The 25,103-nt window shown below is 35.0% G+C and overlaps 1 long non-coding RNA gene across 1 annotated transcript; it reads right to left on the bottom strand.

The window, feature by feature from the left end:
* Positions 1-4,469: 4,469 nt before the first annotated feature.
* LOC127540539 (uncharacterized) lies at positions 4,470-25,041 on the bottom strand. Its single transcript, XR_007948219.1, has 3 exons — positions 24,797-25,041; positions 12,364-12,588; positions 4,470-4,983 (listed from the first exon to the last, which is right to left on the bottom strand). It is a non-coding gene; the product is annotated as an uncharacterized LOC127540539 (long non-coding RNA).
* Positions 25,042-25,103: the final 62 nt, after the last annotated feature.

Below are 25,103 nucleotides of genomic sequence, written 5' to 3'. Positions count from 1 at the left end.
TATTTTATGTTGTCTTTTATTCTGTCAAAAAAGTTTGGCAGGTTACACTTTATCCTTCATCAAAGTCTTCAAGGGAAGAATTTTTCATTGGAAAGAACAAAACAAAAATGGCTGACAGGGAGCTGATAATCGAAGATAAATAACAATAATAAGAGTACCTAGCTGCCCTTAAGTCACCTGTTCCAGAGGAACTACATCCTTATATACTAAAAGAATCACTTTCAGCAAGGATATTTGAAGGATTCGGGAAAATAAGCATTTTGATATGGAAAAAAAAAAGTAATAGAATCTGTTTAACTTGGCAAAAATAAGGCTTGGAGGTATAAGCATGTATTAAGCACTTACTATGTGCCGGGTACCTTGTTAAGCACTGAGAAATACAAAAAGAAGCAAAAGACAGTTGTTAAGGAACTTACAATCTAATAGGAGAGACAAGATGCAACAAATCTTTATACACTCTGTATAGAAAATAACTAACAGGGAAGGCACCAGAATTAAAAGGAGTTGGGGAAAGCTTTTACAGAAGTTGGGATTTTAGTTGGAAGTTAAAAAAAGCCGGGGAGGTCAGTTGTTAGAGTGGAGGAAAAAGAGCATTCAAGGCATAGGGAAGAGCCTGAGAATGCCTGGAGATGAGAGATGGAGTATCTTGCTTTTGGAACAGGTAAGGGACCAGTGTCACCAGATTGAAGAATGTTTAGAGGAATGAGGTGTAAGAAGACCTTTGGCTTTAAATGCCAAACAGCATTTTGTACTTCATCCTAGAGTGATAGGGATGATGTGGCCAAACCTATGCCTTAGGAAGACCACTTTATTAGCTGGATGGAGGATAGATCAGAGTAACGTAGATGAGCCAAGTAGGCTGAACAGTAGTCTGGGTGTGAGGTGATGAGAGCCAGGGCTGGCAAAGATAGTCTCCAGGGAGGAAAGAACATGGAGAGAGAGAGGAGTCCACGATAACTCCAGAGGGATTGGAAGGATGGTGGTGTCCGCTTGAGGAACCTAGGGAAAGTAGGAAGGAGGAGGCAGAAGGACCGCCTCTCTGGTATGCTGTAATGAGGATTCCTTTTCAGGTATGGAGGTCTCTGGGATTCCTCTCAACTTAACCACTTGTGATTCTGACTCGGGAATTGTTACAAAAAGGTGATTCTAAGTTCTCAGAAACTGCCAACAGCATAGATTTGGGTAGATCCTACTAAGCTTGAAAAGTTTCAGTTATGGGCCCAAATACAAACTATAGTCTAGCTAAGGTTGGAGTCAGCTTATAATACTGAGGTCAATTGTGGTATAATGAATTTGTCAACCACAGCAGTTCTTGAAGACCACCCAGTGAATGAATAAATGTAAAAGCATTTACAAAACGCTTGCTCTATACAAAACACTATGCCTAGTACTTGAGGAGAAACAACACAAATGGGAAGTTTAATTTTTGGTTTAGATGGGATGGTAGCCACAAAGCAGAATAATGGTGATGTTGGTGATAATTCAGATCACAGGCGCTGCAATCTGTATGAGGGGACACATCTCACACTAAAATCCTTGAATCTTTGAATTCTGTTTTTAAATTCCCAGAAAATTGTATTTATTCATAAACATTTACAAACTAAACTAAAGTCTCAGAATCTTAATTTTTTTAATAGGATCTCAATAAACACAAACATTTGAATAAGATCCATTAATTGAAACATTTTCTCTCACACGAAAAGTTTTATTACTTTAATAACGTTAAATCATCTACTAAAGTCCCACTTATGCTTATTGCATAAACATGATCCTCTAGTTCTTGAAACAGCTAGTGGCTCATTGGTTGGCATTCTGGACCTGAAGTGAAAGAGCTGGGTTCAACTCCTATTTCATATGCTAACTGCAATCCTGGACAAGTCATTTAACCTCTGTCTCAAGTTGCCTCAACTTTTAAAATGGGAAGCATAAAAGCACCGGCCACTATGGGTGATTGGGAGACTCAAATGAGATAAAACTTGTAAAGTGCTTAGAATCATGCCTGGTATACAGTAGGCATTTAATAGCTGGCTCATTTCCTTTAAAGACCGTGTCATTAGAGCATAAACTGTGACAGGCCTTTCTACCAAGTTAGCAAAACTAAAGATAACAAGCTTGGAAGTGATCTGTTCTCCAAAAACCAGACTCACAAGAAATTAGCACAACAATGTTAGCCACCAGGTAGTGAGTTATTTAGGTAAAACAACTCAGATACTGACTCCAAAAGCATAGAGTTCTATCATCCTTATCAATGGCAGGAGTTTCTGCAGAGGCAAAGCCACAGATTTCTAGATTGTTTGCTGGAAATAGTTGCTAATAAGTATCAGCTAGTGAATGTCTGAGTTAGGATTGGAACTCAATGGCTTTCTACCAAATCCAACATTCCATCATTACATCATTTGTTGCTTCTCATGAAGGAGCAAACAAATGTAGACAAGTAATAATTTAGTTAATAAAAGCATTCTTCTAAAATTCATTTTTTAATTTTTATAAACCTAATTTCTAAAACTAATTTTTCAGGAGTTCAAGTTGTATGAATAAGATTTATCCTCATTTTTGTAAAGGGAGCTATAACACTTTTGAAGGATTTTATATATTTTGAAAGAATTTATATTCTCAGCATTTTAGGTGATAAACTCTTATTGATTGATGAATTAGGTAGATTGCAGGAAGTTTTTACCCAAAATGAAAATTGTATATGTAATCAGGAAGTTTGCCTTTTAAAGGAATCCTTCATTAAATTTTTAAAATGCAAAATATTTTACAAAATAGCCTTGGATTTATTTTCTATGTGTTCATTTTGTAGTTTTGTTTAAAATTGGTTACTTCCATGTTTGAAATCAGTTTATAAAGTTAAATTCCAAATTGCACACTATCTTTGGTACTTTGTGAAATGAAAGTTTAGAAATCAAAGTTACTGATTTTGGTCAAAGGTCAAGCAGATTTTAGTCAGAATTATTTTTGAATATTAATAGTGTCATCTTCCACAACTATAGAACTCACCAAGGAGTATTGATCATTAACTTGGTAGGAAGTACCTGGATAGTGTCTCACTGCAGGAACTCATTGTTTATATGTGATCACACTAAAACACAGCAGGATCTGAAACCGTCATAGTTCTATATGCCATATTTTAGAGAATTCACTGGTGGTTGGAGGAGGAACAATATAGTCCTTCCCACTCTTGAGTACAGTTACAGAGAAAGCAGTTAGATTTGTTTTTGTCTTACCCTGGGGGATGGGGAAGGAGGTAGATTTCAGTTCTATACAAGGAAGAACTTAACAAGTAGAATTGTTTCCCCTTCATATTTCTTATAGGGCACATGATAGATACAGTTCTAACATCCAACAACAATAACCCTAACATGTTTATAAAAGAAAGACTCTTAGGGACAAAAATTTTCATAGGTGGTTCATCTGTAACAACAGAAAGTTAAAAAATTATATCTTAATGGTTGGGAAATATCTAGATAAATTGTAATTTTCCTCTTTAAAAATATTTTATTTTCCCCAATTACATGTAAAAACAATTTTTAACATTTTTTTTTTGTTTTTAATTTTCTCTCCCCTCCCTGATGTGGCAAGCAATTTGACAAGGTTACACATGTTCAGTCATGGAAAATATATTACCATATTAATCATGTTGTGAAAGAAGACACAAACACAAAAGAAAAACATGAAAAAAATAAAGTGAAAAACAGTATACATTGATCTTCATTGAAATTCCATCAGTTGTTTCTCTGGAAGCGAATTAGATTTTCATCATGAGTCTTTTGGAAATGTCTCAGATCATTGCATCAATGAGAATAAGTCATTCACAGACAATTGTTCTATAAAATTGCTGTTACTGTGTACAATGTTCACCTGGTTCTGTTCACTAGTTCACATCAGTTCATGTAAGTCTTATCAGGCTTTTGTGAAGTCATCTTGCTCACCATTTCTTATAAAAGAATAGTATTCCATTATCTTCATATTACCATAATTTGTTCATTCCCCAATTGATGGGCATCTCCTCAATTTACAATTTTTGCCACTACAGAAAGAGGTGCTAATTTTCCAAGTAATGAAAAATGCCATTGCTCTATAAAAAATAAAAATGACATAAAAATACTAAAAGTTTAATCCACTGTGATAAAGAACAGGTGCCAAACATGCAACCCAACACTTAGAAGCTCTCAGATTAAAATGTAATTGGGGAATATTCAGCAAAATAAAAATTTAACAAAACATAGATGACTTTACATTTCTAAATCAGTTTACTGCCCCAGGAATCCTTATGTATGAGTAAGTGATCCCTGTTTCCATTTGAATTTGAATCCATTGATACAGAGCAAAGAAAACAGAAGCATTGACTTGCTCTTCAACATTATAAAAAAATTAACAAAACTTTTGAACTATATAGATGAAAACAAAGCAGACAAAGCTTAAAAATTTAATTTTTATAAAAATGGAATATATTTTATTTTGCTTGGTATCTTATTTCTCATTTCTCATTTTGTGTGATCATATTTTTCTACAATTACATTGAACATGATTTTAAAACTTCAAAATTATATGACTCTACAAGAGCTGAAAACTATGTGCATCAAGAGTTGTGTAGGAGCAGATGTCATTTTAGACCAGGTAGGTCAGAAAGTTAGCTAGATAGCATTTGAAGCTGACTCAAAGTGAAAGAGGGCATTCCAGGTAGAGGGAATCAAGTGGCCAGGGCTTCAGATACAGAAAAGTATAGGGCAAATCTGGAGGACAGCAAATTATCATATTTAGTACGCAAAGTACAGAGAGAAGCAATATGACATCAAGGCTATCAATTACCATTGATAGAATGGTAATAGATTTTAGAGATGTTTATTATAATTCTCTTTTACCTTCTGTATGAAAGCGTTGAATTGATAGTCCAAAAGATCCAAATTTTATTCTTGAGACAATTTGTGGCTATGTTCCCTGGGTGAAACATCTAACTGCTTTCTGCCTCAGTTTCCTCACCTGCAATAAAGGTATTAAGAATCAGTGGTCTTTAAGATCTGCAAGACTATAAAATTCTCTGGACTCTGGTTTATCAGTCATAAGAAGCTTTAAAAATGTAAAGGCATGGTGATTTACCAAGCTGCACCAAGTCCAGCTGTTCTCACCTTACTTGTCCTGAGCCAAATAGACACATAGCTACTGTTTGATTATATAACCTTTTAAAGTATACATTTCATGGTAAGGCTTTCATGACTTCACTTGTCTAACTACACGAACTACACTATTGCTTGTTATGTTATTGATGCTTTTTGTAGAATGGAGAGGAAAAAACAGCCAGAGAAGCATTTGCGATCTCTGTGAGGCTTAACTTCCAGCCAGCTTAGAACAAAGGGAAATTCAGAAAGGTCCCTATTGGATCCTTTGTCCCTTTGGTATTATGATTTAAGTACAAGTGTTTTTAAAAACAGCTTTAAATGTTCCAAGCCAAAGCCTGGGTAACTATAGCAATGTTAATTCTTAACAACTGAAGAGATGTATTTTGAAAACTGCCTAACTAGAAACAAACTTTCAATTGATCACAATTTTGCCAGAACTATTCCCCAATATCTTGTGGAATGAAGTTGGTTTTTGTTTTATTTTTAAATTCTGGTTTGTTCAGTCTATGGAGAATTACTTTCATGCCCAATAGGAGAAATTCAATATAATTCTGCCCAAATTAAGAGGACTGTCTTGAGATACTCTTTATCTTTGACATTTATCTTTGGCCCTCACTTCAGTGAAGGATAACTTGTGGGGATGCAGTACTCTTTAATTTTGATTATTTAAACTAAACTATATTAAAATAAATATAACCTAAGATAATTTAATGGCTAGCAGATAAACTCCATAATTATCTTTCAGCCTATGGCTACAACTGTGATTTGACATGAATTTTTAAGCACGGTGCTTATGTTAGTATATAGAACTTCATTATATATTTCAAAAACTTGTATTTATGTTGAAAGTCTGTCCTAATTTTTAGCACTTTAAGAGATGTTTTGAAGTAATTTGTACAATGTACCTCATGGCAAAAGTACAAATTAGACACATAAATATTTGGTTAGTCTGTGAGAAGCTCAGGGGTTCCAGAGATGGCCTGGGATCCAGGAAAACCTGCATTCAATAGTATCTTATTGCTTATATGTATCATATTGCTTATGACACATCTGGCTATTGGCTCCTATTGTGTGGCATTAAGTTTTGTGACATATCAGTCATTCTGAAATTTCAAAATAATGCCAAAGTGTGCAAGAAAGCTTTAAAAAATACATTCAGTGGGTGACCTGGGGCAACCATCTATGACCTAATGAAGTCACTTAGTGCTCTAGACCTTGGCTTATTAAACTTTCTCCACTAGTGCCCCTTTTCACCCAAGAAATTTTTACATGACCTCCAGGATATAGGTATATAAAATAGGTATACAAATCAAATATTTACTGATAATATATCATAATTTCATAACCCCCAATTCAGCTATGAAATGTGGGTTCAACCACAGTTTAAGAAGCCGGGCTCCCATCAACTCTAGGACTCTAAATTACCAAGATCTGCACTGGCAGAAAGAATTTCCCCCTTCCTCTATCAATGGAATTGCAGGCCCAGTCCCTGTTTGTATAGTACATCATTTAAAATTTTTGTTTTTATATTTCCAGCACCTAATCGTGCCTGACACATCAAACAATCAATAAAGATTAGGTACCTACTCCATGGCAGGCACTATTCTGGGGATAAAAAGAGGCACAAAACAGTCCCTGCCCTCCAGGTACTTACAATCTAATGAGATGCACATAGCATCCCATTTAATAAATGGTGACTAAGTGATTAGATAATAGAAGAATGACCTATGGGACTGTATTTTTTAACCTACTTCTGGAAATGTCTGAATGAAGGAACCTGGGTCACTAGTTCAGAACCTGCTGGTATTCCCATGACTATTTTCTTCCTGTTTACTATGTGTTAAAAAGAGACTTTTTGGTTGATCCTGAGGCAGAATTGTCTCAAAGGATTCTAATGACATGTCCTTGACCTTGGTCTTTTTTCTTTCCTGGCTGTGTTTGAGGAAACAGTTGTTGTAAGCCTCCAATATGGAGAGAGCATTAATGGCCTAGCTTCCCACTTTGGTCAACATGAAGCCAGGAGTATATGTCCCTGCTTTTCCTTCTGTCCTGCTGCATCTATTCTTCACCACTCTTAGTTGAAAGATCATTGAAATAGAATAGACTTGGGTACAGCCTTATAAGCTTTGAAAGGTCTGGGAACTAGTCTATGGCAGTTTGGGGGAAGCTAACCCTAGTCCATTGGCACAGTCCAAAGCAGTAGATTTATCCTGAAATCAAGATGCTGGATCTTACAAACAAGGGAGCAACTCTGTTCATTTGACTACACCAAAATTGGAAATTAATTTGATAGAATGAATATTGTGTAGCTTTTAAGGTGAGACCACTGTTCCTAGGAACTGAGGATGGTTTAAGGGAATGCTTTATGCTGGGTGTTCTTTCTAGATCAGTAAGTATCCTTTTGTCAAAATGAATTGACATTAGTGAAATGATACTGGGGTGTTCATTACTGCAAGATATCAATGAGGCAAGTGAGATACAAACTATAACTATTGATTGATTTTTAAGGAAAACACACCAGAATGGGCACTGAAGCACAGAATATTAGAAAGACTATCTTAAAACCCTAAGAAGAAGATATAGCTAATATCTATAAACCCAACTCATCAGTATCATTGAGATTTCAAATAAGGACTTTTCCTGAGTACATATGGGCTACATTTTATTAGAAAGAGCATTGAAATTCAAGTCATTATAGCTCAATTCTTGTTAGCTGTGGATGTTAGGCAACAATAAACTGTAATTATCAGGTGTGTGTGTGTATATGTGTGTGTATGTGTGTGTGTGTGTGTGTATAAACCATATGTTCGTATGCCTCTATACACATGCCATATGTATGTGTGTGTATAAACCATACAACCATATATATGTTGTATATATATATAGTGTATGTCTATATGTGTGTCTATATTTATATATACATGTGTGTTTATATACAGACATATATATGTACATATATATATATAAAACATGTCTGTGTATAGTGTTTTTAGGTTTGAGAAACTTATATTCCTTATCTCATAGCCTTATAAAATAGAATAAGTTGTTTGGTTTTTACTTAATCTTTTTTTAAATCTATTTTAAGAGCTTTCAGTGAGGAAACAATTCCTGAAGCTTCTTTGCACTTTATCATCTTTAGAAAATCACCTGGAACAGCAAGAGGTTAAGTGACCTTCATAGAATTACACAGTCAGTAAATATCACAAGGATCTAAAGTCATCTGTTTCTGTTTCTAAAAGCAGGTCTCTCTCTCTCTTACATCAGGACGGCTTTGGATGAGGTAGATATCACAGGTTTTATTATTCCCATTTTACAGATGAGGAAAAGCCTGGACTTGATGAGAAGTAAGTGGATAGTTGATCCTGTTTCTCCTTGAGCATACTTTTCATTGTCCCATAATGCCATTTTATAATGGAGATAAGATGTCATACATGTGACTGGTGTTTGTAGGGTAGCTAGGTGGTATAGTGGCTAGAGCTGCAGGTCTTGGAGACATTACTTTTAAAAAGAAACAAGTATAGTTGTTAAAAGAAGAGTTCATTTCTAGTCTCAGTAGCTACATGACACTGAGCAAATCACTTACCATTTGCCTCAGTTTCCTCATCTGTCAAATGAACTGGAGAAGGAAATGGCAAATCACTCCAGTATCTTTGCCAGGGAAACCCAAATGGGGTGATGAAAAATTGGACATGACTGAAAATGACTGAATAATGATAACAGTATCAACAGGTATTTGTACCAAGGGTCTCCACTTTACTGGACTGGCCTTTGAACCAGATAAACTAGAAAGCTTTTCAAGTTATTTCACCTGGGATCTAGTTCCTTCATCTGTACAATGAAGAGATTATACTCCATGATCACGCCATTCTAAATTCTGTGACCCTGTCCTTTGTGTATTTTATGTGAGGTTGGAACATCATACTGTGATGTTAAAAAAAAAATTCTGAGAGACATAATTTCTGGATAATTTAATAATGCCAGCATTTTAATAAAAGCTTGGTCATTTGGTCATCTCTCTTAGACCAAAGGCTCCTACTACAATGGGCTCACAATTCATACATTCTTCAAAGAGTAGGTATTCTGAGGGTAGCAATCAATTCTGACTGGTTAACAATTAATGAGAAAATGAGTGTTACAAAGGGAAGCTGGGCTGTATTACAATAAGGATCTTGGAGTATGATTTGGATCACCCAAATTTTGGTCAAAGAGACTTATCAATGTCCATATTCCTTGTCTGATAAAAGTAAGAGCCCACATTTTCCCAGACCTGTCTGAGCAAACATAATAAGCAGAAATGACCTATCAAACTAAATTTATCGTTTCTTTTACTGTATTTGATAGATCTTAGTCATCCTGGCTAGGTAAATCTTTTAGAAAAATTTCCCACACTAGTTAATTTCCAGATGAGGGATAGAAAAGGGAAAGAACTTTTATCCTATTACAATAATTAGTTATTAAATATGAGAGAAATAATCATTTCTCACAAATATTTTAAAGGAATCCATAGGCAGGTTACTAGAAACATAAATAATGAAAATAAGCCTCACAGGGTAGCTAGATAGCATAGTGGATAGAGTACTGGCTCTGCAATCAAGAGCATCTGAGTTCAAATGTGGCCCAATTGTCTTGCCAAGAAAGAAAGAAACATAAAAAGGAAATAATACAGGCCTACAAAAACCAGGCTGAAGAGCTTATAGATAGCTTTAAAGGGTCTTAAGTCATCAACTCCACCTTTCTAGCCCCCCTCCCATTTTACAGAGGAGGAAACTTAGACCCAAAAGTAAGTAGCTTCCCCAAGGTTACAAAATAGACTACAATCTCAAATTTTGCTATTCCAAAGGTTATCATATCTAGATAGAGAAAGGACTTGAATTTTTTCATAAATTTGCAAGATGAAGTCAGAAGACAATATTATGTAAATGGTGGAAAATATCTAGTGGATTCCCACTCAGGAAGATCTTCCTTGGTATCCTGCTTTTTATAGTTGTATGAAATCAGGGACATAAAATCAATAATCGGTATCAAAGTGGCAATGTTAACTGCATCAAATGCACATAGGATAATTTGTGTACTGAGGTAACATCACAGCAAAATGCAATAAAATGTCCTAATATTTTGATAACCTTTAAAATTTCATAATCAAAAGGGATTAAGTGGGAAATACATTTCTGAAGTTTGTTGAGTCATCTGTACTATTTTGTGTCAAGGTTGTAAAATTTATCTTTGAAGGATACATTTGGTATCCTTATGTAGAGAAAGCCAGAAACTTCAATTTCTCTTTCACGCTCCTTTCAAGAGCTTTTTTTTTTCTTTCTAGTTAATACCACCTTAATTTCCATTAAAAGAAGTAATCAAGAGACTAATTTTTCTCTTAGGTGATTATTAATCCCTTTAAGGTTGGGGAAAGAGTTTACTATTTTTAGATGGATCATTCAAGGACCCCTTGCCATGGTATGATTACTGCCCTAACTAACTACTTCAAGGAAAAAGTCCTTCTGGGACTGATCGGAAAAAGGAAAGGAGGGCATTGTTTCAGAATTAATAGTGAAAGAAATATAATAAAGGTTTTTCTTTCAGATTAATCAAGACACTTCAGACTAGGATAATTTTTCAAATGTTTTTAAATATGTCTTAAAGGGGAAGAGAGTTTTACCTTTCACATCCTTAAAATTACAAAGAATAAGCCGGTTTAAAACAATGATGTCAAACTCACACAGAAATGGGGGAAACTAGAGAGTGCCATAGTATAGAGTCCGGTGCTTAGAATCAGGAAGACTCATCTTCATGAGGCCAAATCCAGCCTCAGACCCTTAATTACCTGTCTGTGGGTCTCAGTTTCCTTGTCTGTAAAATGAGCCATTCCAATAAATTGCCAAGAAAATTCCAGATGAGGTCACTTAGTCAGACGTGAACAAACAACAACAAATATAGATAGAATCTTGCTGGCTTCGTATTGATTTAGGAAACCAAACATTAACTAACATAATAACTATTATATAGTATTTTTATTTTGTTAATTTTTTTTCCAATTATATTTTAATCTGTTTTGGGCTGCTGGATGGTGGGTTTGACACCTCTGATTTAAAGGTTTAAAAATGGAAACTCACAAAAAAAAGTAACTAAAATAAATAATAAAAAAACAATTTATATTCTTTTAAGTCACGAAATAGTGTTTTAAAACATGTTTGTAGATTATGTGTTCAAAGATATATAATCTGTGTGTAAATTATTTTTTCTCTTGCTACTTGGGTCCAACCAGAAAATAATTTTTGTGGCTTTGTGACTTTGTGTTTGACCCATCCCAGACTCAGGCCCTGGGAACATATGAATTTGACTCACTTCTGGTTTTGTTCTAGAGACAGGTAATAGAGATGTGATAGCCTTTGGAATAGCAAGGCTTGGGATTGTAACAAAAATCCTGGGAACTGTGTCTCTCTCAGTTTAGGAAGAGAGGAAGCTAATGTGAAATCAGGATTGGAGGGTGGCATTTTTTCTCCCAAAATGAACTCAGGAATTCTGAAAAGTTCTCTAAGGCCTTCTCTAAGTAGATAAGTAGAGAAGTTTATGAGTATAATTTTTTTTTCATTTTGTAATCTTTGAGAAAAGAATTGGCAGTCTTTTTTTAAAACAAAAAAATCTTGCAGGCCATTTAAAAATCCTCCTAATCAGACACAAGCCTAACATACTAACATAATTTTGCAGACTTGGAAGATGCAACTAATTTTTATTAAAATGCAATAAAGAATTCAGAGAGTACTCATAACAGAGCTAATAGAAAAATAAATATTTCCCATCCTATCTCCCTTCCAATTATGGGATCCCAGTTCTCTAGGGCTCTAAACTTATTAACACCACCCTAAGAGCGAAGGTCTTCTCCCTACTTCCCCTAAATTCAGAGAAAGTCAGAATCAGCTGACATTCTACCATCCCTTGCTTGAAACAGCACATTTTACTAGGTACCAAGATGCTAAACTATGTTATATTGTGTTTTTATTTTGTTAAAAAAATTTTCCAATTACATTTTAAGCTTTTTTGGGCTGCCGGATGGTGGGTTTGACAATTGATTTAAAGATAAAAAAGTAACCTCTGTTCATCATTGTTTAGTTCCTTCTCTTTTCATTGGGTTTAAAGTTCCCCCTTTATACTGATCTTTCTGACTTCTCTGTTGCTCATCAGATGCTCTGTCTCTGCTGCCTCCAGTTCACCTGCTCCACCTGTGATTTGGCAGATTCACCTTACTTACCATGTTCACAGTTGCTCTTGCTGTTTTCTCTCCCCTTTTCAGGAAGGTGTTATAGTCATTACATCTCCAGGTTCTTTAATTAGACACATTCTCCAAGAAATCATCAGCCTTTCATCCCTGTTGCTAAGTTGGGTTGACTGAATTTCCTTCATTTCACTGTTTTGTTTTGTTTTTTCTCAGAAGGCAGGCAACGACTTTCCACAGCCACCAGTATCTGCATAGAGTCTTTTAGGGGGCAAAAGACATGTTTATCTAAGGAAAGGGAACACTCTACCTTTTCTATTCTAAATCATAAAAAATACCAGATAGGAAGGACTAAAGCTGTTAGTCATTACCAATGGCATAGCCTATGCCATAGGCTTATGTTTTGATTATAGCTACAAATAGGAATACAAATAGGAGTACAAATAGGAACAAAGGAAAAGTTGAGTGATGCTTTATAAAAGTTAATTAGTTAAGTGAAATTAAATTTTACATTCTCTCTCAATGTGCAAGAAACTGAAAAATTCAAGTATCAATAGTCAATGGAGAAACACTAGAGCCTTTCTTAATAGATTCAGGAGTAAAACAAAAACACTGTTATTTTACATATATCCCCAAAAGCTTGAGATTGAAATTAGATGAGAAAGAAACCTAAAACATAAATATACTCTAAGGGAAGACAAAACTATCCTTATTTTCAATTTTCATGATTATTTACTTAGAAAAATCCTAGAAGAGCAAAGAAAGTTAACAGAGACAATAACTTCAATAAGTAGCAAAATAGAAAATAAGCTTACAATAACATTTCAACATAACAATAACAAACATTCATAGTCTTCAGGAGTTTATGACCAGAACATCAGTAAATGAAAAATAGATATTCATTTTTTCTTCTCTCTCAAAATGAAGAAGGAATGATGACAGTTTGTTATAGGCAAAGCTTTTAAAAAGGAAAAAAAAATATTTTTTGCCTTTTATTTTTACACTTTAGGTATTTCCACTCTAAGGGTCTGGTCTCCTATCTCCCTCCTGAGTGAAAGGAACTGGTTTGTTTGTTTGTTTTAAATCAAATAATGACTCTCAGTAGTAGCAAGATTGTTCTTTATAATTCATGGAAGTTTGATTGCCTTTTGATATATTTTAAAAGACAATACTTCTTGAAGGAAGAGTATTGATTTAAAACAAAAATCCTTCTTTATCCAAGCTACCGAAGTGTAAATACTCATTTCTCTCCTTTTCATTGGACAATTTGTGTTAAGAAATACATTAATATCTTTTTCCTCATCTTTGCCTATGTCACCACTAAGTGGTGCTAAAACGCTGCATTTTCCAAAGTCCTCTAGTTGTTTCTGTCAATCCATATCTCATTTTAAAATCATTTGTTTTTACAAGTTCTAACTGTATTTTAAAGAATTTTAAACTGAATAAAAGTAAGGAAATTAATCTCTTCTCCCTTCCTTTCTCCTTCTCTGCTTCATCCTATTAATATATTTCGTGTGTTTCCTAAGACATGTTTTGTATTCTTTTGTTTTGTCCTTCAGTTTACTAAACACTTGTATTAAACAGCAATTGTGTGAAAGTCATTATATGCATCTGAGAATATGAAAATAAAGTAGAATTTAGAATTTACTGCTAAAGAGCTTATGATCTGAATTCTATAAACATACTTAGCTGTACTAATGTACAAGAAGTCAAGTTGATATAGTAGATAAAAGTGCTGAACTTGAAAATAGGAAGGCCTACGTTCAAATCCTGCTTCAGATAACTTTCTAGTTGTGTAAGAGTGGGCAAGTTACTGAGCCTCTCTAGGCCTCAATTTTCTCAACTGTAAAGTAGGGATAATAATGACACTAATAAAAAATATATGTGAAAGACTTAGGAAATCTTAAAGAGCCAGTTAAACAGTGGTTGCTATTGTGTTGTGTTTTGTTCCTTTTTCCAAATGAGGATCAGCTAAGGATGAGGTAATGAGCAGGTGTTTTTGGCCAGAGTAGTTCAGCAAACTTTGTACTAAGATGTAAAGGAGTCCTTAATTGGTGGCAGGAAGTACCTATGATAATGAGATAACAAAGTGTTTAGCCACCATTTTACAAAGACCAGAAAATTAAATTAAATGCTCAATGACAAGAACCATGAATTATGACTTTTTTGTGTTTGTATGTGTGTGTATACATATATATACATATATGTGTGTATGTATATATAAATATATGTATATGTATATAACAGTAACACACATTAATAGTCTTCAGGAGTTTATGACTAGAACATCAGTAAACAAAAAATTGGTATTCATTTTTTCTTCCCTCTCAAAATGAAGCAGAAATGATGACAGTTTGTTATAGGCAAAGCTTTTAAAAAGGAAAAAAAAATGATTTTTGCCTTTTATTTTTACCCTTCAGATATTTCTACTCAGTGCACTGGATAAAAGAATCTGTGGCTCAGACATATAGACTTACAGAATTCATACATTTGAGAGCTAAAAAGGAATTCAGAAATCACATTTCCAACTTCCTTGCTGTATAGATTGAGGGAATAAGTCATGTAATTTCTCTGAGCCTTAGTTTCCAAATAAGGGGTAATAATAATTAAAGGAGAATCTTTGCATAGAAGATAAAGAGCCAGATTCAAAGTTCAGGAAGAACTGGAAAAGATCTTGGAAAAATGATTATGAGCAAATCATTTAAACCCTCAGTGGTTCCTGGACATTTTCTAAGATTAAAAGTTATAGAGAGGGTGTTGATCTGGAAGTTGCTATACTGATAAAATCATTGGTAAAATCCAAAAATAAAAATACTAAAAATAAAATTAAAAATGCTAATAATAAAAATATGTTGGGGCTGCTAGATGGTACAGTGGAGAGAGCATTGGATCTGGAGTAAGGAAGACATCTTCATGAGGTCAAATCCAGCCTCAGTTATTTATTAGCTGTGTGACCTTGAGCAAATAACTTTGCCTCAGTTTCCTTATCTGTAAAATGAGCTGGAGAAGGAAATGGCAAACTACTCCAATATTTTAGCCAAGAAAATCCCCAAATGGGGTCACAGAGAAACAGAAATGACTGAAAAATGACTTAACAACAATAAATGTTTAAAGTATAAATAGTTTATAAATAAAAAAATATTTTATCTACTTCCATATAATCTGGATGATTGTGAAGAAATCCCCTTATAAATGATAAAGCCTCCCAAGAACCATAGGACTAGAATAAGAATTTCCAAGGCTATTTAGCCTGCCTCCCTCATTTTTACTGATGTGGAAACCAAGGCTAAAAGAGGTAAAGATAAATAGATAGTCTCTGCTCTCTAGTGTAAGTAGTCTGCTTACACTGTAATAGAAGAAGACTAAATATGGAAGACTAAATATGGGGTAAGAAAATATATCAATGGGAGGAGGAGGCTTCAAGGTTGGAGAAATTTTCCAGGAGAAGATAAATGAGAAATGATGGTAAAGTCTGCAGTCATGAGCTGAGCTAAAGGAGGAAGTAGGAAAGTTTGTTAGAACATTTGTCATATGTCAAAATAGAATTTGCTTCTCTGTACCTTCCACTAAAGTTCATAATTTTACTCCTAGCACCCTGCAGAATAAGTCTGACTTTTTTCAGAAAGTCATTCCTGATTCCCCTCAGTTGCTAGTGTTCCCACCCCCACCTCTCACCCACATATATGGGGTGTTCCAGAAGGACTAGCACTTCTGGTGCTCTTTTCAGGACTGTTCATCCACCTTTGATGTCTTCCTGGCACTCAACTCTCACCTGTGGCTCCAAAAAACTGTTGTGGCATGAGCAAGGTCCACACCCCAGTAAAACTGTTTTGGCAGATGAGCTAAACCAGGTTGAGAGTAACTGAGAGATCTCAAACTCTTCAGTGAGTTAGGGGAATGTCTGCTCCAAGCAAACAAATGAAAACGTTCCCCAGTGAAATATGCACATGAGAATCATTTGTTCCATTTAGGCAGCTGAAGCAGACACTGGAGGACGGCAAGCTTGGTCAGAGTGGGACACCAAGATCATCCACTACATCTTGGGCTATCACCAGTCTTCCTTAATTTTTATCTTGTCATTACACTTTGATGACTCTGACATGGATAGTGAGACTGATGACTGGGCAAATCTGCCTCGATTACATCCAAGTTAAGCCTAAACCCCTTGAAGTCATTGAACTTCTTTGAAAATGGACAAACAACAGCAGTATCTCCTTTCCTCCCCAATCTCTTGGTACAGATCCTAGAGTCAGGGATCTGGAATTAAATCTAGCTTCTGATACTTTACTAGCTGTGTTAGCCATTCTTAAAGATAGAACCCTGAACCAAAAAAAATTTTAAAAATAAAAATAAAGGTAGGGGAGAAGAATAAGAAGAATGTGAATAATCAATCAGTTCTGGAATGTTTTAACAATATTACTCAAAGTGCTGAAAATCTGTATTAATAAATTATAGTTGTTTAAAGCCAGAGCCATAATTTGTCTAGTCAAGTATCTGGCATGGTAAACAGAGCTTCTCTGGGCATTGCTTTCATGAAAATCCTAGAGACAAGGCTAGGAGGAAAGAGCCAAAGAAAAATGGTGGAAGCTTTAAGATAGACCAGATAGAACGAATCCATGCTATTTTTTCCAATGTTCAGTGTGTGAGCTCCTTTTTTCTCTTTTTGTGTCACATTGCCTGACACATAGTAACTGAGTCAGACATCTTTCTTTCTCTCAGTTCTGCTCCTAATTCCTGGATTTTTTTTAATTAGAGCTCTCATATGGTACTTTCTTTTGCCCTTCACCCCCAATCCCTTGCAGTTTTTTTTATTTGAATATTAGAATAATTAGAATGTGTTTCAATTTCATCATCTGAAAATTGTCTGTTCATATCCTTTGACCATTTATCAATTGGAGAATGGCTTGGTCAATTGTGGTATATGAATATTATGGAATATTATTGCTCTGTAAGGAATGACCAGCAGGATGAATACAGAGAGGCTTGGAGAGACCTACATGGACTGATGCTAAGTGAGATGAGCAGAACTCATTATACACTTCGACAACGATATTGTATGAGGATGTATTCTGATGGAAATGGATTTCTATGACAAAGAGACCTAACTGAGTTTCAATGGATAAATGATGGACAGAGACAGCTACACCCAGAGAAGGAACACTGGGAAACGAATGTGAACTATTTGCATTTTTGATTTTCTTCCCGAGTTATTTTTACCTTCTGAATCCAATTCTCCCTGTGCAACAGGAGAACTGTTCGGTTCTGCAAATATGTATTGTATCTAGGATATACTGCAACATATTTAACATATATAGGACTGCTTGCCATCTTGGGGGGTGGGTGGAAGGAGGGAGGGGAAAAAACGAAACATAAGCGAGTGCAAGGGATAATGTTGTAAAAAATTACCCTGGCATGGATTCTGTCAATACAAAGTTATTATTAAATAAAATAAAATTTAAATAAAAAAAATACAACAACAACAACAACAAAAAAGAATAATTAGAATGTGAATGTGAAAGTAAGTTTTTGGCTAGTAGAGACTTATCTTTTTGCATTTTTATTTTATTTTATTTTCAGCACTTAGCTTAGTGCAAAGAACATTATAGGCTCTTAATAAATGTTTATTGTTATTGACTTGTTGAATGAGTTATTCCGAAGTGGAATGGACTATCTTGAGAGATTCTGGATAAGCCCCTTAGTGAAGGGATTTGAACAAAGGCTGGATGAAGGATTATCAGCGATATTATTAGATCCTTTGTCAAGTACAAAGGCCCTTCTAACTCTGTGATTCTCCAACTCTAAGCTTGATTTTTTTTCTTTGCCTATTTTCCAAGGTGACTTTGGAATTTTCAGATACATTCAGATACATCATTTCTTTTTAAAGATACATCTTTAATGACTTAAATATCTCAGAATTGTTTGAACCTAAAGCCATTCTCCAGAACCTTAAGTTAGGATAGGGAATATTGAGATAGATATGTGGTATAGATCAAATCTGGCTTCAGACACTAGTTGAATAACTTCTGTTTGCCTTTGTTTTTTCATTTGTAAATTAGGGATAATAATAGCATTTACCTCCCAGGATTGTTGGGATGATCAAATGAGATTATACGTGTCTATCACTTAGCAAACTCTAAAGTACTATGTAAATATTGACTATTAGTATTACCTTCAAAATATATTACATATCCCGAGGGCATTAGTTTAATGCAATAGCCATTAAATGTCATATACTGCTTGCTAAAAGTTATTCCTTTATTGAAATACATTATGGCAGGACTTAGTAGAACATTGTACAAGTTTTGGACTATCCTAAAAGATGATATGAAGGCTTGTTTGTTTTTACTGTGAAAATGTTAGTAACCTAGGTCAGGAGAAGAAACAATCCATCAACATTTATTAAGCACCTACTATGTGTCAGGCACTGTGATAAAAAGAGATGAAAAAGTAACTCATAGACTAAATAAAAGAAGAAATAGCATGAACTCATTCTATCTGGTCTATCTACCATTTTTCTTTGGATCTTTCCTCTTAGCCTTGTCTCAGGGATTTTCATGAAAGCAATGTCCAGAGAAGTTCTATAGGCCATGCCAGATTCTTGGCTAGACAATTAAATTGTAGCTTTATGGTAAGATTTGCCTTTAAATGAATGTAATTCACTAATATAGTTTTTCAGCACTTTGGGTAATGTTATTAATACACTCTAGGACTGATTAATTATTCACATTCTTCTTACTCTTCTTCCCCATCTTTTTATTTATTTATTTATTTGCTCAGGGTTCCTATCTCTAAAATTTATTGAAGATTGACACAAAGACTTTCCTCTGGTTGAAAAAAATATATTTTATTGAATGTTCTTTTCTTTTGCTTACTGACATTTCCCAATGATATTTCCACAGTCCCATCCATTAGAATCTTCCTTTCAACCAAATGGAATCAAATGAAAGAAATTAATATTTTAGAAATGTCTAAAAATATATGCCTAGGGGCAGCTAGATAGCCCAGTGGATAGAGTACCAGCCCTCAAGTCACAAGGTCCTGAGTTCAAATCAGACCTCAGACACTTAACACTTCCTAGCTTTGTGACCTTAGTCAAGTCACTTAACCCCAATTGCCTCAGGGGAAAAAAATGTATGCCTAATTTTAAATCCATAGCCCTCTACCTGTTTCTGCCCAAAGGCAGGGCATTTCATGAGTCATCTGAAGTCATGACTCTTGCTTATCCTGATCAATTAGGAAGTCTTCCATCTTTTCCTTTATGTTATGTTCATTCTATAAATTGTTTTCTTGGCTCGGCTTACTTTGCTTTATATACATTTACACAAGGCTTCCTCAAATTTCTCCGAATTCTTTCCATTTGTTATTTCTTTCAGTGCAAGAATATTACCTTTTATTTATATACTATAACTTGCTAAATCATTTTACAATTGGTGTGGATCCACTTTCCTTCTAGGTCTTTGCCTTTACAAAAACAAAAAACAAAAAACATACTGTTGTTAATTTGTATTCATTTTTATTTCTATGGGACATTTTCTACTGCCTTTGACCTCTTTGGGGGTAAATGTTTAATAGTGATATCAAATCTGATCTTAGATGTTTATTAGCTGCATAATCCTGGGCAACAAAGTACTGTCATTGAAATTAGAATGTGTATAGTCTACTAGCTTTCTTTTAAAAAGCATAAGTTGAAACTTTCCTAGAAGAGTTAAACTAATTCATAGCCTTACCAACAGGACAGACATATCACTGTCTGTCTTACCATAATACTTCTAGTATATACACAAGACTAACTTTTTCCTTGATATTTTGGTTCAAGTAAATTCCCAGGAGCCCAGCCTTCCCTCCTGGGGTCTTATCTATTTTTTCCTGAATCTTGATTATAATGTTTCCATTTGAAATGACCTATGAATTCTAAAAACTTTATTTTTTAGTTAGGTGACTTACCTTGTTCCTAACATGGAGTTTTTGAAGTAAGCTCTTAGAAAAGTAATGTAGCTTGTTCATTACCTGGTTTTGTTGAGCAGTGAAAAGTAACAGGCAAAATAATAATAATGATGATAACAACAATAATAATACAAGATTAGAAAGAGTTAGAGATAAAAAGGAAACCATTTCAGAACCATAGCTTTGCCCTAGGTGAGTCTCAATCTCTGGTTAGGGTCACTGAGGGTTGTTAAAGAGCTATAGAAAAATGAAATTTTCCCAACTTCCTCCCCAAACATGATGCTTATAGGGGTTGGGGAACCCTTTTCTATTTGTTAGGTTTAGTCTAGAAAGGATTGCCACAGCAGTAACATGGGGTCATACCTCCTCCTACTAGTAATAAATTAACAATCCATCAGCTAATTATTGGTTCTAGTGGAGTTTTTTTGTTGATTCCATATCATATTCCTGGGGAAAAAGGGAAGTGAGCACTCTGGGACAGTTTATAGTGTAATTGAAAGGTGAAATGATATTTTCATTTTTATTTGTCTGTAATTTTTGATTTGGGGGGAAATGTTTTTATTGTATTGGAAATCATCATTTCTTTAAGTAGATTTTATAGTGATAAGGATTAGATTTATGATTTCAATGATAGATTTCCCATATGAGAAAACTCTTTTTACCAATGTAGGCTGAAACTTTCTTTGACGCACAATCTTAGAGTGCCTTCATCTCTGGGAATTAAAGACTTTCTCCAGGATCCCACAGAGCTTTGTATAGAGTCTGGCACATAGAAGGTGCTTAATAAATGCTTGTTGACTTGAAATAGTTAGTATACAGATTAAAATAAAGCAAGATGCCTGATTTTCTAAATTTAGGTTACTAATGCTTTATCAATTAGAAGTTCACCAAGTGGGTGGGCATAGGAGAATATCTTCATTGCTTGTTGGTGTCCATAAAAACACTTACTTTGGGAGGTTAAGTAATAATCATCAAAGTTAAGTGTACATTGGTTACAAGTGAAAAATCTGTGGGTGTGTTAATCACACCAGATATTCACTCCCTCTAGCTCCTGCTTGTATCATTCTCAACATCATCATTATAATGCTGATTACACCTTCAGGTAACAGGTCTGAAGGCTAATATTCTTCTAACCTCAATCTCTATTTTTCACAATCCCCATGGAAGCATATGGCATAGAAATAGTTCTGGTGTAAAAATAATGAAGTCTAATCACCTGAGGAGGGCCAGATCTGATTTAAATATTTGAGTTGAGCTGTACATGTTTAACATATATTGATCACTTGCTGTCTGGGGGAGGAAGCAGGGGAAAGGAGGAAGAAAAAATTTGAAACACAAAGTTTTGCATAGGTGAGTGTTGAAAATTATTTTTGCATGTTTTTTGAAAATAAAAAGTTATTATTAAAAAAAATTTTTAAAGAAAGAATGATCAAATAAGAAAGACAGCTAAGGATCCTGCATTTCTTCTTTCCCTCTTTTGCACCCCACTGAAGATAACTTCTCACTGGCTTAGCTACAGCATACTCCTTGCCATGATTTTCCATTTCTCCACCTACCTGTTTTTTCCTAAGATTTTTGGCTCTTTCCAAAGGAATCAGAATTTTAAGTTGTTCCAATAATGCTACAATTGAATTTCAAAAGTCAGTATGCCCTACAAAAATTTGCTCTAGTTTAAAACAACGAGCATTAGTCTAAATCTTGCATAAATCTAATACTTAACTTCTCTCTTTAAAGTAATTTTTTTTTAATTTAGGGCCCTCAAAAGATATTAATAGAATATAAGCAACTATATGTAGATTTCTCCTGCAGACTTCCATGAAAACCTTAACAAGAAAAAACCGAAAAGGCAGCTACCTAGGTTTTTTTTTTTTTTTTTTTTAATTTATTTGTTTGGTTTTGTTTTTTAGAGACTCACCCTGATTCATTTCAGTCAGTGATTTCTTTCAAACCTGTGTGTTTTTCTGGCTGGACCCTTCTAATCAGAACTCTATAATTCTCACTGTTCATAGGGCATTTTAACCGAAACTTGTATCCCATTTGTCAAATCTACCTTTAATGCAAGGGTAGAGTAAAGACACATAAACAATGGAACAATTATGAGAAACAGTACAAGTTTAGCACAGAGAACAGCTTGTGGCTTAGCCATCTGAAACATGTGTTTGTAGTACTTTACTGGACTGCTGAGATGGCAAAGGATTTGGCTTGATCTCTTGGGCTTGGTAGCTTCTGGATCACATTTGAATCCAGGAACTTTTTAAAGGGCTAGTTGCAAGTGTGAATCTTTTTTTTATCTTTTTCTCATTAATGTTCTTCTGATCTTTCACCCTAAATTTATTTTAGGGATTTCCTATACCAGGAGTTCTTAATTTTTGTGTGTGTGTGTCAGATCCCTTTCATATTCTAATGAAGCCTATGGGCCCTTTCTCTGAAAAATGTTTGCATAAAATGGAATGCATACGATATAAAGACGATCAATTATATTGAAATAGTTATCCAAAAAATTCAAAGATTCTAGGTTAAGAACCACTATTCCAGAACCAATTTATCAAGTCTGAATAACCCTTTCCTTAAAAAATGACCAACTAAGATTTAGAGTGGAAGGGACCTTAGATGTTGTCTAGTTCAACCCTCTTTTCTTTACAAATGAAGAAACTTGAATATCACAGAGGCTGAGACCCTTGTTTACACAGAAAAAAAACAGGACTACAATTCCACTCCTGGTGTTCTTGTTCCAAATCCAGTGCTCTCCATGTTTAGTACCATGCTTCTTGGGAATGGTCAAGGAATGGTTAGTCTCGTTTCTTTTGGGGGATGGAAAATACTATATTAACTAGAATAGTCAGGCGATTCTGTCCATTATAAATAAAAGATGAAATGTTGAAAATCGATTGATCAAGCAACATGTATTTATTAAATTATCTCCTACATGTCAGGGACTGTTTTAAGAACTGGAGATCCAAAGAAAAAAATGAAACAGTCCCTGACATCCAGAAATCTATTTTGTAGATAGCTGTAACATGTGAAAATGCCTGATATTTACTATTTTTGAATAAGACATGTGAATACAATGTTGAAGGTCAAATTTCCAGTTTAGGCCTCTAGATCTTTAACCATATTACTTATTCATTTACCATTTTTAAAAGATTAGTCTACTATGAAAAATTCAATTCACTTGAATTCCTCAAGCACTTACTGAGTGGTTATTATGTGCCAGGCACTTTTCTGGGTCCTGGGATTCAAAGACAAAAAAATAAGTCCCTGCCCTTTCGGAAACTTACTCTTTAGAGAAATTTTGAACATAATAATTTCCATAAGCACCTATCAAATTACATTTGAACTATACTTGGAAAGATGGGCAGGATTTCAATAGTCACTGGTTGGGGAGAGGGCATTCTAAGTTAGAGCAGCCTTGAACCAAAGTCTAGAACTGGAAAAAGGTGGGATATGTTCAGGAAACAATGAATAGGTAAGTGTGAGTAAAGGCAAGGAGAAAGGAAATAGTCTGCAGAAACATTAGTACTCTGATTTTAAAATGTCCTGGCTTCACAAAGGGTCAGAGCTTTTAGGAATAAGGTCACTTTGGATTTCAATATCTCTTCCTGTTCAAAGTTAGTGTCCCCAAGAGAATACAACTCCAAGGCAGGCAAGGCAATTAAATTGAAGTTGGCTCTCTCCTACTCAACTCCAATTAAAGGTAAGGAATATATTGAATTTAGAATTTAAAAGAAAATCTTAAATAAAGAATCATAAAACTGAGATAACAAAAAGAGAATCTTGGAGATCATGTAGAATTTAAGTTCAACCAGGAAAGGAGCTGTTTAATTTTTCCCCCTTTAAACGGGAAGCCCCCTACCATGGACCATAATAGAGGTTTAATAAATGCTTATTGAATGATTTTGTATCTACTCCTCTCCCTCTCACTAAAATTTATTCTTTCTGTGTTTTTTGCTCTCAAGGTTCTTCTCTATTAAAAGATCTTAAAAAGTAAATGGGGATAATTCATTCGGAGTATAACTACGAGGTAGGTACTTATTAATAAATGCTTCTTGATCTACAGTTTAAAAAGAGAAATAATATATGATGTAATATAGCTAGATTTCAAGACCAGAGATTAAGAGCTAGAAGGGACTTTAGTTGTGTTCTAATCCAGCCTCCCCCGCCAAAATTTTACAGAAGGGAAAATTGAGGCTGAGAAGTTATAAGGAATTTGCCCAAGGTCATCCAGGTAGTCTGCTGTAGAAATGGGATTCAAACCAAGTTCCTCTGATTCCAAAAGCCCTCCAAGCAAAGGAAGAGTCTGTTGGCAGGACACTCAAGATGTGACTTCGGCATTTATTTAGACTTTTCTCGAAGGCCAAAGATTGCTCATAGTCGATTAAAAAGAAAAAAAAAAATCAGACTTTTTAGCCACCATGAAATCTCTTTATCAAGTCCCAGCCACCCCAGGTCCCTTTGCACTTTTTTTATATACAGGGGAAGGAGACAATTCTAACCTAACTGGGGGCAGAAGGGATAGGCTTTTTACCTTTCAATCACTCAATTCAGCCTGCTCCGATTTCAGTGGAGAGTGTTGGGGCAGGAAGAAGAAATAAACGGGGCAGGGAAGGGAGAGCTTTAAAAGCCTGGTCTTTCGTCCACCAGCGCAGCGGCCTCTCAACCTGCCCCACAAACCAGCCAAGTCAGGGATTTTTGCCTCTTCTCCGCCCCATTTCCCCCCACTACCTTGTCACTCACGTCCAGGGGACACGCCCCCAAAGCCTTGCCCGCCTCCTCCCCCTCCACGCAGCCAATGGCGACTCGCTTCGGTCCATATTAATGAGCTCGAGCCGTCG

Source organism: Antechinus flavipes, chromosome 6 (assembly GCF_016432865.1).
Source record: "Antechinus flavipes isolate AdamAnt ecotype Samford, QLD, Australia chromosome 6, AdamAnt_v2, whole genome shotgun sequence".
Classification (NCBI taxonomy): Eukaryota; Metazoa; Chordata; class Mammalia; order Dasyuromorphia; family Dasyuridae; genus Antechinus; species Antechinus flavipes.
Note: the sequence above shows the minus strand (reverse complement) of the source record. Positions and strands in the feature narration are given on the sequence as shown.